A 14,647-nucleotide genomic window follows, 5' to 3' on the forward strand; every position below is an offset into this window, starting at 1 on the left:
GGCATGAGGGCAGGACACAGAGGGAAAAGGTTTTGGGGTGAGACCGCTTCAGTCAAACACCCAACCGTCCTCATTTACTATGATTTTTTTCAAGTTAAAGGTACCACATAAGACTGTTGCTTATGTGGTACCTTTTTTTTAAAATGTCCTGGGTATTTATTTATTTATTTATTTATTTATTTATTTATTTATTTATTTATTTATTTATTTATTTATTTATTTATTTATTTATTTATCAATCATTAGGACATAGAACCTGTTGTTAATTTATTTGAATCCCACCACTGTGTTAATGCCTCACAATCACTGTGAGTGCAAGATGCAGAACAGAAAGACACCCACAGCAACATTTTTCATATTTGTTTTGTTTTTGGTTCTTTCGAGGACTGGTTTTGCCTTTTATTTTCATGTATTTTTGTGCATTGGTCCTTCAGTTTTATATGAACAAAACTTTTTCTGATTCTTTCATATCACTTTGTCCCCCATTTGAATTTTCTGGCATTAATAAAAAAAGCCTTAACCAGTCAATAAAAAAACTACTTTAAAAAGCAGAGGCAAGGCAATAATCAGTCTACTCCAAATGTAGTAAGTATGTGAGAAAATAATAACCAGAACAACAAGAGACATGTGCCGAGTCAATTACCACCATCACACACTTAGCCTGCTAACACACTGATACAGTCACAAAGTCCCCCTTCTTTCCACTCACTTCTGCAGAAGGAAACAAAAGTCCTAAAAAAACTCTCCAGAATATACACCTCTGACAGAATAAATACAAAGTAAATAAAAAATAAAGAGCAATTTTAAAAAAATATTAATCGAACAGGAAACACACCCAGGGGAAAAATAACAAAATAAAAAAAGCACACACAGTGCCCTCTCTCAAAAAGCAAATAAAAACCAAGCAAAACAAAACAAAACAAAACACCCATAATCAAACCCTCTGCAAACCAAAACATTTAGAATATGGGAAGATTTCTCTCCTCAATACCACTTGATGTCTTATTTTCTTTTTGAGTCCAGCAGGCAGGCAGCAAAAATAATAATAAAAAGACCGAAAGAAGTAAGGAATCTCCAAGAGTCTCCCTTTCAATCATTGACAAAAGAAGAATTAAATGAGAGGGAGGGAGAGAGGAAGGGAGAGAAAGACTCTTTCTTGTTTTTCCCTTCCTGACATGCAGATGCTGAAGGTGAAAGCTCCCCAAACTGCAGTATCAGTTAGTAATCATGGATCCCATTTGGCAGAAACAAAACTGCAACAACCAAGGGCTATACCCTTCTATTTCTCCACCTCTGTCTGCCCTCATATCACAGGGGATTGCCTTGATCTTCTATTTACATTTGGGACCAAGAAAGAAACCACCATTTGGGCTTGAGAAGGGGGAGGTGTGCGAATTAATCACCAAGACATCACCTGCCCCCTTCCCTCTGTGTTCCTCTCTCTACACTGCAAGAATAAATAATTGTATTGAAAAACAACATGGCAAAGAATATTAGGGAAACTGCCTCATACATTGTTTTTCTGTTTCACTGCCTTGAATGGTTGTATTATTGAACAGTACACACCCCCTTACTTTTCCAGTTTTTGTTGCATGTGTGATTTGTCCTCTTCCCTCTCAGGGCTTCATTAGACATTTGGCATCCTTGCACTCCAAGCTTTATACAGGTGTGTGTATTTGTTTCAAATACTGCGTGTTCCAAATCCTGCTTTGTAACTTTAATGTCAGTTTTGATTTGAAAATAATGATGCTAACTGGTTGTCCTAGTTTCTCCAGCTGTGTCTGCTTGTCTCTGTGCTCTCTTGCTTTCATTCATCTACAAATCCAAGGGCTGTGCAAGGGTTTGGTGCACAGATGCTGAAAAACAAGTGCACCTTTCTGTTCCATTGGGTTGGGAGTAGCATGAAGGAAAGCAACAGCTGGTTGTTGTGGGTTTTTTGAGCTCTCTGGCCATGTTCTGAAGGTTGTTCTTCCTGATGTTTCGCCAGTCTCTGTGGCCGGCATCTTCAGAGGACTGGAGTAGGAACTCTGTCCATGCTCTGGACAACCATCAGATCCCGGCCATGAAAGCCTTCGAGAAAGCAACAGCCTTTGGAGCACCTCCCAGTTGCAAGGACTGAAGAGAATTCCTCATCATTCTCACTGGTAAGGAGAGGAAGCTTTCTATTTCTTGGGAGAACAGGATAGGCAATGATCACTGCGGTACATAGTGCTCTTTCTGATTTCATATGCCAAAAAATAATGCTTAACGTGTGTATCAAGTGTTCCAAATACTTCATATACATTTTCTTGTTGTCATTCATATAAAGCTATGTAAGATAAGTCAGTATTATTGTTATCTATATTGCAAGAGGAAAAACTGCAGATGTGACAGAGAGGATTACTCAAAGTCACCCAAGAAGCTAAAGGAAGACGTGAGATTCAAATCAGAGACTTCCTGATCTGTAGATTAGTTTCTGTAATTATTATGCTAAACCAGTTCCTTAGCAGACACATCCTAACACACAAAAGAACAGGGAAGGGAAGGGAAGTTGCCTGCTTAACACTTTCAGGATCAACTCCTATCAGGAAGGTTGAAGTCGATGTCTATGTTTGGCCTTTAGAGAGATGACTGAAAAATGATGTGACAACTGCCTTGAAACACATATACTGCTAATACCTAGAAGGTCCCAAACCAGTGAGTTCACCTTATAAGAAGGGGAATTTTCACTAAACATTAAGAATATCTTCTGACTGCACGTGCAGTTTGTTGGTAGGGCAGGCTATTTTGGAATGTGAGTAGCTCACGTACCATAGAAGCTGTAACAATGGATTTCTTGCATTTACAAACAATTGGATCACATTACCTTTGTAGTTGGAGCCAACTATAATTCATCAGCCTTTTGTGTGTTAGGCCCCTCTTCAATGTCATTTAGAAAGAACTAAATGACACTACATTTTGTACTGCTTTTGCAACATTTGATCTGATTTTCATTAGGTTTTTCTAAACATTTCAGAGGCTGGTCATTTTGTAATAAGATAATTGCTTCTCCATAATCCTATTTAAGAAGTGAGGAAAAATACGATAGATAGCAAATATACAGGTGTAGAGAAAAAGACACAGGAGCAGCAATGCCTGAATGTAAGCATAGTTGTACTTATACACACAAGAAGTACATACATGTATTATTTCCATGAGAATACATGTAACAGAGTATGAGGATAACTCTGCAACCTCATGGGTAGAAAAAAAAAATAAAAATGGCTGCCAAATTGAGCAGGCGCTTGACTAGACCTTGAACAGCAAAGCAGACACTTAAAAAAAGTGGTGCATCATACATTTGCTGTCCTAATACAGATTTTTTTTTAAAAAAAATTACTTCCTCAGCCTCTCCATGGAGCCAAGGATGTGATCAGTTTGACAATATCCTGAAGTGGATGTTTTATTAAGCCACTTCATGATATTGGCAAATTGACAGCAGGCTGCTTCAGACCAAATAAGGTTGCTTGAGGTCTGTATGCTATTTGAATGCAAAGATCATACCAAATGGAATACAATCATAGAAAAGTGAAATTGGAAGGGGCCTACAAGGCCATCAAGGTCAACCCCCTGCTCAATGCAGTAATACAATCAAAGCATATCTGCCAGGTGATTATCTAAGTTTTTCTTGAATGCCTAGAGTGTTCGATCCCTGACCAACTCCCAAGGTAACTGGTTCCACTGTTGTAGTGCTCTAACAGTTAGGATGTTTTTCCTGACATTCAACTGAAATCTGACTTCCTTTAACTTGAGCCCATTGTTGTGTGTCCTGCACTATGGGATGATTGAGAACAAATCCTGCTCCTCTGTATGACAGCCTTTCAAATATTTGAAAAGTGCTATCATATCACCCCTCAGTCTTCTTTTCTCAAGGCTAAACATGCCCAGTTCTTTCAGCCTTTCCTCATAAGGCTTGGTTTCCAGCCCCCTGGTCATCCTTGTCGCCCTTCTCTGAACTTGTTCCAATTTATTAGCATCCTTCTTGAAGTGTAGTGTCCAGAACTGGTGAGGCCTAACCAGTGCTGAATAGAGGGGGACTAGCACCTCACGTAATTTGGAATACTGGACCTCATACCAATCCTATTTAGTCTGATCCAGTCTGCTCTCTCCTGACTGTCTGGACATCTCCTTAGTTGCTCAAGCCAGAATTGGTTAGCAAGCTGTTCATCCTCTATCTCATTCAGCCTTACCCAATATCTGAAATACAGCAAGTCGCTCTTAGGAGGGTGGCTGATATAACAGAAAGAATTTTTGAAAAATCTGTTTTACAAAGGCAAAACAGCAAGGGGAAGACAATATTGTAATTATATCACTAAGATAAAGACTGAAAGCAAATGATGCTAGAAGGCATACCTTCCCTAGAGATGTTGACTGGTTCTGTTAGTACCTAATGCAATCCAACTCTAACTTCTGTTCTTTTATCTAATGTAACTACCAGACAAGCCACAGTAGCCTTTTATCAAGATTGGTGATGATCAGTTTGGACTATTAACAGTTCCTATTTATGAGGTCAAAGGCAGAAGAGAAATCAATAAAAGCTGCAAAACTCACTTTTTGTGGGGCTTTTGTGTACTTGAAAATGATATGGTTTAGAATCAAAGCTTGGTTACTTGTGCTTTGACCTCCCCTAAAGCCCATCTGTTCTTCATGTACTATAGCATTTTCTTTTTTCCAGTCTTGCAATTTATGCAGTACATAATAAGTATACATCTTAAAGGTAATGACAAGCAAACTGATACAGGTCTATAGTTCATAGAGTCAGTTAGATTTTTTTAAGAGATAGGAGCAATACTGTACTAGTTATATAGCCACAAGGAAAAATGCCACATAAATTTATAAAGGTAAACAGTCTAAGTAACACTGCAGTCCAGCAGTCAGTGGCTAAAGCAAAGATATCTGGAGGGATCATATTTTTGCCTGGAGCTTGACCATGCTGAAGGAAAGAAATCAGATCTTTAATTTCTGGTTTGCTTACGGATGTCCATTCAGGTAACTGCAGAAATTATTTATATTGGTCTCTGAACTTTCACAAATATTTCTCTAAAATGTAAAATCCAAATCCTAGGTGCAAATTAAACTGACAAAATGGGTTCCTCCAGAATTCTATTTGCTAAAAAAAGCCAAGAAGAGCTTGCCCCAGAGACATCCAGTTTTTACTATGAGAGGTCTTTTTCTCCCACCTAATTAAGTTTCTATACTCCCTCTGATGTTGTGTAAGGATAAAAGTTGCTTTATAGGATTTTCTTGCCCCCCCCCCTTGCAAGCTTGGCGGAACTTTTCCCCTTCTTTGTTTACAGTCAAATCAGGTGTGAACTTATAAGCTTTATTTGTGTCCAAAGATGGTCTTAAAATATTTAATAAAACTTTTTTGGGCTCTTTGGCCGTGTTCTGAAGGTTGTTCTTCCTAATGTTTCACCAGTCTCTGTGGCCGGCGTCTTCAGAGGACAGCACTCTGTGCTACACTTGCTCACCAGAGAATAGTAAAGAAGAAATAAATGTTTTTATTTCTTCAAGTAAGCAGTTCATTGGTTAGCTGGTATCTTAGTTGAAGATAACTTGGATGCCATATGTTGTTCCAAGGTTCCTTGATGAAAGGTGGAACACAGTGGTATAAAAATATTGTTGCGGGTTCTGGGCAAAATGTATACAATACGTAACAGCCAGTTAAATGCTGCAAAGTATTTTGCAAAAAAATGAAATATCTAAGCACATAATTCCTTAGAGATCTTAACATATAGGCAGGTGGTCAATATAAACATGCAAGTATGCAAGATAGCATTCCACAAAATATTTCCAGGAAAGTGTCATTTCCATAGCAACTGCTGTATTGTAATACATAGAGCTACTGATCTTAACAACTCTTTTTAACATGACAGGTTTTTAAAAAATTACTTGTTCTGCTATCTTGCAATTTTGCTTTACCGATTAGAAGTTTAGAGATTTGACATGAGAGCAGTTAATACATGATATGCTGTATAACTGAGGCATGTAAATGCCACCTTCCAAATTTCTCTTTTGAAAAGCTCTGGATTATAATTAGATACACGCATGCAGTGCCATTTTCCCTCTGAATCATGGCCACATGTCTATGGCAGAATGATTTTATTGACAAACTTGGAAATACTGTACATACAGATCAACAAGAGTTAAATTCTACAGGCAAGATTAAATACAAGGTAGCATTAAATGAAAGATAGATAATACTACCTTGTACTCTGATTCAAATCCATTACACTGTATCATTATTTAAGACAAAACTATCTGACAACTATATTGACAGAATAACTTGTTAGTTTGGTATTACAGACATAACTGGTAAATTATATGTGTATACAAACATAACACTGTATGGTTGATAAGCATTTTGGAAATATTAGAGTCACAGATGAGTATTCCGTTTAGGATCACAGAATGTAAAGTCCCACCAGTGTAATACTCTGCACAATCTCTGGTTTGTTGATCAGACACCATCTTGTTGAAATAATAGAGCTTTCATGCTTGTGCAAGGAAGTAATCAATACCTCCTTCTGCAGATTCAGAAAAAAAAATCCAACCATTCATGCAATGGCCTACTATATGAATGAAAGGAACAAAGAAAATACTGGGGTCCCATTTGCACAAATGTCAAGGTGGGATTCCAGAGATTCCAGGATTATTATGAACAAGTTTAGTGCTGGCGCATGAAGCCTTTTCATACCTGTCTTTTTGCAACCTCTTCCTTACCAGTGCAACTGTTATGCAAAAAAAAGGGCGTGTGTGTTTGATATGCTTAATATATAATCTGAACCCAGGAGTCCTGGTTTGCATCTACCAAACAAGCCATCATATATAAATCACAAACAGTGATTGAAATCCTCTTGTGCAGCTCCTGTGTGCAACTAATCTGGAGGATCATTTACAACAGTACCCTAAAACAACATAGGCCATAAATTACTCCACGTAGATGTACCATATTAAGAGCTAATGGATATTTATAATGTTTTATTTCTTAAACTGATGTTCCATTCTGTTTCCATGTTTCATTTGTTAAACTGATATTTCATTCCGTTTCCATGTCTGACAAAGTGGATGTGTCCATGAAAATTTTCATTAAAATATAGTCTTTAAGACTACATGTTTTTTGTTTTTTGTTTTAGATTTTGCCTGATATGCTTCCACAGACTAACACAGCTAGCTCCTCAAAAACTACAGGGATGATAATGGAGAGGCAGAACTCCCAAGAGAAAGAACCAGAAAAGGGAAGTTATATGATGAAGAATATGAATTTGTTTTTGCATTAATTAAACTTTTTTTTTTCAAAATAAGCTCTTCAAATTATACAGTTTGTCTATAGAAAAATAGATTAAGCTGCCACACATGTATTTATCCTTTCCATAATACAAAGTGGATCACACAATATTAAAACATAATTAAAACATCAGTAAGCATATAAAAATAAAAGCCAGATGGCCATAATTTTAAGATTCCCTTAAAAATCTAAAGAAACAGGAAAACCTTGCTGAATGTTTGCACCATTAAACTCTCGCTAACTTTAACGTAAATCCCTCTGCACAGTACAGTTCTGGAATCCCAGCAATGTCTTTCTAGGAGATTGCAGTAGACAGTATTAAAAAGTACACACTCAAAGCTACAGCTGAGGAACATGTGGCCCTTTTGATGTTGGGATGCAGCTCTCATCCCTGCCGGCTGTGCAGCTAAGAGTGATGGGAGTTACAACCTAATAACACCTAGAGAAGAAATCCCACACTCCTGCTCCACCGCATGTGAAACCCAGCAATAAAAGAGCAGAGTCCCCACTCCCAAAATGCTGCATTCCCCAAGGGTGCAGAGGTATTGAAAGCACTTAGAAGCCCCCTGGGCCCTAAGCAATATAAGCCAACATAGATCAAACCAGTGCAATCCAGTCAGGTATAGTTGCCAGTTTTCCAACTTTGTTCCACCATCTCTCCACTAATCTCCTGAAACTATTGTAACTGTGTTTCACAGTGGCAAGTACTAGTTAGCCCGACGAGCCACCTCAGTTAGGTGGTCGAACCATCATGAAGAGGCTAAAGCTACAGGGAGTTCCTGAATGCCCCAACAGTAGGCCAGGGCAGTAAAAAAGCAACTCAGGGAAAGTACTTAAATGGAGCCAAGACATCTGAGCAGGAAGGTGCAAGAGATATCAGGAGACCTTAGTCAGTAAAGAGAGGCAGAAGCCCTGGAAATCAGTCATGGTTGTATAGTGCAAAATGGACTTATAAGATGAGAAGGGAGGACTGAGGTAAACTAAACAAAGTGAGAAGGAGCTGAGCATACTGCTTCAAACATGGGATGAAAGATTTGAAAAGGTACACATTGATCTTAATTTCCCTAGAAAGAAAGTAGTGTCTCTTAAGTCTCTTTTGAGTTTGAAGAAATGGAATACAAAGATATGCCTCAGCATGTACCAACAACGTGGCTGTCACTTCTACCCACAACTGAGCATATATTACAGTGTTGGCCATCATTGAGGGCACACTTCTTGTCAGAAAGAAGAATGTGTTAAGATTGAGTGGGAAGCATTCTGTGAAAAAGAATATGAATTTTCCCTCTTTGTTATACTTACTTTCTATACTTTCTGGTAATTTTTTGGACCTCAGTAAAGAATCTGGAATTAACAATGTCAGCTGCACAACATAGTATTCAAAACTGAATACAGGAACTGCAGACAAATTCTATGGAAGTTTATCCCAAACAACTCTGGGCTAATTCTCTCTGGCTGACAATGAAAAATGTAGAGGTGAAACAAAAGTGACATCAGTGTTGCAAACTGAATATCCTGACTTCAGAGCTCAAATGATCCATGAACTTACTACTAGATGGCCTAGGAAATCCACTTTTTTCTCAGCCTCAGCATTATTCCTACCATGTGAATAATATTGATCTACCTTAAAGGATTGTTATAAAGATTGTAATGGGTTTATGGCTATAATCCTGTTGCACAACTTATCCCATGGAACTTGAATTGCATAATCATCCACAGACGTTTTAAGGAAAATAAACATTTCCTCTCCTCACCCACACAGGTTCCAGGAATCCCTAGGGATTCATTTCATCCCAGGAAAGCCATTAGGAGCCATAAAACAGGAGGCAGAGGAACTCTGATTTTGGTAAATTGGACCAGGACCAAAATGAGCATGTCCCAGGACCCCAGGCCCTTTTCCCTAGGAAGCTGGGCTGAGCATGAAGGCCAGGTATGTTTGCATGGACATTTTGCTGAGTTTTTTTTCTGGGCCTTCTTTTTGTCTCCCCCACCGCATGGCTAGGGGGTGGGGCTTTCTATTTTAAATGAACATGTCCAAGGACTGCACACAAAATTCTCAAATTCTCTGATTCTGTCTCTGCCCCTAATATTGTAAATAGGAATTAGATTTGCATACACCTGGGAGGCAGGAAAGTTTTAAGGGTCGGATCATACTTCCACACTATTAAAGAGCAGGCCGGATAGGTGGGGCTCATCAGCCATGGAAGGCAGCCCATCTAGGAGAAGGAAAACTCCGATTTCAAACCTCCACTGCCTTGTGGCTATATCCACTCATGGAAAAGGCTTCAGGAGTTAACCTAGGGGCAAAATCTGGAACTAGAGTCCTGAAGGCAGTTCGTGTCATTCTGCCAACTTCTGTGACGTTGCTGGAACCAGTTGTATTGGCTCTTGCCTTTCCATTGGACCATTTCAGCAGCGTGGAGAGGGGGGATTCAATGCTTGGGTAACAACCTATCCTCCATATTACTTTACCCAGGCTTCATGCTCTGGAGAGGACACTCCTCGATTCAGAGCATATTACCATAGTCTCTTGAGACTGAAGGATGCCTATGTGGACCAGGACCACCAGCAGTTTTTTCTGTCATCAGAGTCCCTCCACTCCTTTTCCATGACTCCCTAAGTCTTCCCCAGGACAAAAAAGAATTCTAGGGATCCCCATAAAGGGGAGGGAGTCAGGAAAGATTTCCCTCCCAAAAAAAAAAAAAACAGCTGCAGATGATGACACCATCCACATTGTATGGCACAAAGTTGTGCAACAGGATTCTGGCCAATGTATGTAAAAATTTAAATACTATAAGCTATGGTGGCCAAATGTCGTAGTATACAGAACACAGTCTCCTACCAAAAGACAGTTTGCTATTTGAAGGCACTGATTACGTGAAGAGCTTGTACTCCAAGTGTAGTATAAGATAATGAACCATCAGAAAGTAGAGCAGGAGCAAAATTAGTACATACGTACATACAACAGTTAGCTACCAAACAGAAGAAAAGACCATGCATAATGGTCATGTTCACTCCCTCAAAAATGAATTTTGTTTCTATTTAAATTATATGAATCATGCCAAATTTTATATATCTATACACAATACACACATTGTGCAAACCTATATAAACTTCTGTCATCTTTTTTACAATGCATTTCTTCCCTTTTGGTGATTATATTGCCCATCCTGTGTAACTGCTACATAAAAGCTTACTGTACTGTAGCTTCCATTATGGATTTCTCTACTGGCTCAACACTGATTCTTCTGCTCACTTACTGGCGTTTTCACTTCTTTTTTGGCTTTCCAAAATAGTGCTGAACCTTATTCCCATCAGGAGGGAACCGAGATATAAAAACATCAACAAAACATTTTTGTTTAAAATATGTACACCTCCCCAATCACTTTTGTTTTCAGAGGACGGTGACATGGGCTTTCATTTGCCCACATCTGCTATAAAATAGGAAGGCTTAAACATAAATTGAAGATTAACATTTCTGCAAATCTCCTAGCTTAAAGTATGCACAGTATTACATTCAGTGGATTCAGTCCTAACACGGAATATTTAAATATTGGTGCTAAACTCAATTGTTAGTCTCAGCTAGAATAAATCTACTTAAGTAAGTGGTGACCAAAATACAAGTTGTTCATTTAACAGGTCAAACTAACAATTGGATTTTGCCCTCGAGGAGCATGCTTCCTAAAAGACACAGGAAACCATGACTCTCAAACTGTTCCATCATGTCCTACTGTGACATGATTTTAAAAGCCTGTGCCAGTACACAGCCTCACCAATAAGAATGATAAAAGTCCCTGCAAAATACATTGCAAATATGGCCCTGGTTGTTGTTTAGTCGTTAAGTTGTGTCCGACTCTTTGTGACCCCATGGACCAGAGCATGCCAGGCCCTCCTGTCTTTCACTGCCTTCTGGAGTTGGGTCAAATTCATGTTGGCCCTGGTAACCAAAACTAAATCAAGGTAGTACAGCTCATACTACTGTTATTTTTAACCTGTGTTTATCTCACTAGATTCATTCCCCTTCAGATATGTTCCTACATTACAGTATTTTTTGTGTAAATTCATTCTTCCTGGAAACAAAACCCAAGTATTTATCATTTTACATTACGTTACCACTCTTACTTTCATAATATATCATCACAGCAAATAATTGCTACTTCAGAATAGCACAAAGGCACAAACCCATTGTCCTCAGATAACAGCAATCCAGAAATTCCTTTGTTACTAATCCTGTGCTTTCTAAAGTCAGTGGACCATCACAAAGCATTAAAATAACTGGTGCCTCACGATGAACTTTTACTGTTTTGCCATCTCAAATTCCACTGTGGGACTTGATGGAACTTTTAATAGCAAGCAACCAGGAAATTTAACTATTAAATGACAGATTTCTTCACAAAAGGTATAGTCATGGAATCTCATTTGAATCTTATTTGAAACTCTTTCCTGTAATGGAACTATGGCTAGAATCCTACTGGTGTTTGAGTAAGACTTGCATAACTTGCTGTAGCTAAATGAAGCTAATTGACAAGGTGCTAGGATGTACAGTGGTGCCTCGCTTAACGAGCGCACCGTTTAACGAAGAATCCGTATAGCGATCCCTTTTTGGGGATCGCTATACGGATCTGCCCCAATCGCCGCACTCGCTTTGCGACGATTGGGGCATCCGGCGGCCATTTTGGAGCCGCCGAACAGCTGATCGGCGGCTCCAAAATGGCCACCGCATGACCCGAAATGGCCCCTATCAGTGTTTTCCCGCCCTCCCCTTGCTTACGGAGGTCGCGAAAACGCTGTGGGGGGGGGCATTTCGGGTCATCCGCGGCCTGGAGGGGTAAGTTTAATGCGTTCCAATAGGCTTTCCTTACCCGCACAGCGATGTTTTCGTATAGCGAAGGTTAATCCGGAACGGATTAACCTCGCTATACGGGGCACCACTGTATCTCAATCACAAGCCTAGTCATCACCCAATTGCACAAGCAAAATGTGCCCTGGTACCTTGTCAATTATGCACTATTAGTTGCAACACCTTACACAAACCTTCCATAAGCACCAACAGGATTGTGATCTATGGGGGCAAAAGAAAAAGCCTGTTCAAAATTTTATTTTCATCAAAAACTACTTAATTGTAGCTGAAATATAGTAGTAAGCTACAACTAGAGTAGACCCTGAATAAATTGAGCTTATGGAGGAGTTGACTCACCAAATCCTTATTGATTGAATGGGCCTACTGTAATTGTGACTTACTACTGAATTTCAATCAATACGTCCACATTTAAAGATTATTTTAAAAGCAAAAATAAATTTATCTTTAACTTTAATAACTATTGCATTCATATATAATTTACTATTTAATTCACCAGTTTTTGTGAGTAGTGGCTGTCAATTCTTTTTCATTCTTTTCAGCAACAGATCAAAGTTTAAACTATGCAGAATAGAGATTTCTTTCAAGTGGATTGGAGTACCTAGATATCTGGAGTTCAAATCCCTATGATTCCTCCTGGGAACAGGTCATCTGAGATCATCCAGGGCATATATGACTGATTACATGCCCTTTAAACTTTACAGTCCCAGGAGAACTGCGTGTTAGGGATGTGATCTTTCATATTTTTGGACAACATTCCCCCACAATTTTCTAGAAATATATCTGCAGACCTCTAGGTTACCCACACCCCAGAGAAGGGCCTTCAAGTTATTTAAGTATTTAACTTTAACACTGTCACTACCAGTATGTCTTCTGGAGCCTTTATTTTCTGTTTTCAAGTTTGGTGTTGGTTTTTTAAGAAGTTGCCACAATGCTTCTGGGGAGTCATAATTTTTTCAGTGGCACCTTGTATAGAACCTAATATGCAGCAAGGCTTCAACTTCCATATCCTTCTAGTCGATCGTGTGACAGAAGGGGCGGTAGACTTGTTGAGCTACAGATAGTCCTAAGGCTACACTTTGCATTTTAAAATGCTAACAGCCAAATTAAATATGGCCACAGCAGTTAGATGTGTGGTCGACTGCTACTGGAAAAGACAGGATTAGACCAGGTGAGCAGGTGAAAGGTAGTCAACATAACAGGCACCTCTGAGGCAGCAGAAGGCAGTAGATCAAGGCTCTGGCCTGGACTTAGAAGATGTGAGACCATTTAGACAGTGGGCTAACCAGACTGTTGAAAGATCAGGCCTCCCCTCCTGGAAGGAAAGTTCTACTCACTAGACCAGACTTCTGGGCTAGATAAGGCCAATTTATTAATGTACAGTATATGGTATGCTAAATGATAAAATACATATACATACAACACACCCTTGATTTGTTTTGTAGCTCAATCAGTACTTCTGATATCCTGTGGAAAAGGAAGATGCTGGCAATGCTCAAACTACTTCTTGTATTATTTTTATGTCATGAACTACAAAACTGATTTGGCACTACATTTTACACTGCTTACCCTGGATACCAAAAACTTATAGTTATGGCTCTAAAAAGCTATATATTTGAATAATGTACTGTATTTAGCTTATATTATTAATGATATAAGCTACTTTGGATCCTCATTTTGGAGAAAGGCAGGGTATCCATCCATCCATCCATCCATCCATACATACATCCATCCATACATCCATCCATACATCCATACATCCATACATCCATACATACATACATACATACATACATATATCCATCCATCCATACATAACTGTCCCTCAGAGTCTTATCTCTCTACATATAGGGACCTAAAAAATGCTCACAAATTTTGCTGTCCTCATAAATTTTAATCTGTCTCAATTTGAGATGGCTGGGCACCTGGACAAGGAATATTTAACTTCCATGTAAGAGCAGAGCAAAAAAAGAAAAAAAATCTTCCCAGGGTCTTCATAAGTTGCACAAATCATCCCTTTGCAAAACTAGCGTCCATTTCCTTGAGATGCAAGGCACACACAATAACTAGCTGACTGTTTAAGAAGATACAAAAGATTTCACCAACATATCTAATCCTTAAATGTTCATGCAAAATAGCAATAGCCGTAACCATTTCATCTGTTTGTATTATTTGCATCAAACCATTATTTATATTAAATCATTTCTAGTACAAATTTGCACAAAACTTGCTCTCATACCTTTCTCTGGTTGAGAGCTCCACAAAATACCTCACTTTCTTGTGGAGTCTCAGAGAATGATTTTATAATTCCTCATGTGAGGAAGAGACAAATAAGGATTTACATCCTATCTACAATACATCTCCCAAAGACCTTTACTCTTCACCAGGATCAATTCCAGTACTGGGGCCCTAGCTTGGAGAACTTCTGGATGAAACTTCTGAGTGAAACAGTTTTCCTCAGCTTGTGCAAACTTTTTAAAATTGGA

The 14,647-nt window shown here is 38.8% G+C and overlaps 1 protein-coding gene and 1 long non-coding RNA gene across 9 annotated transcripts in view; one reads left to right on the forward strand and one right to left on the reverse strand.

Annotated features, from left to right (window-relative positions):
- SHANK2 (SH3 and multiple ankyrin repeat domains 2) overlaps positions 1–14,647 on the reverse strand; it is a 498,212-nt gene that overhangs the window by 326,346 nt on the left and 157,219 nt on the right. The window lies entirely within an intron of this gene.
- Positions 2,008–7,322, forward strand: LOC144585954 (uncharacterized). The gene is made up of 2 exons (XR_013540598.1): positions 2,008–2,144; positions 7,155–7,322. It is a non-coding gene; the product is annotated as an uncharacterized LOC144585954 (long non-coding RNA).

Source organism: Pogona vitticeps, chromosome 1, assembly GCF_051106095.1.
Source record: "Pogona vitticeps strain Pit_001003342236 chromosome 1, PviZW2.1, whole genome shotgun sequence".
Classification (NCBI taxonomy): domain Eukaryota; kingdom Metazoa; phylum Chordata; class Lepidosauria; order Squamata; family Agamidae; genus Pogona; species Pogona vitticeps.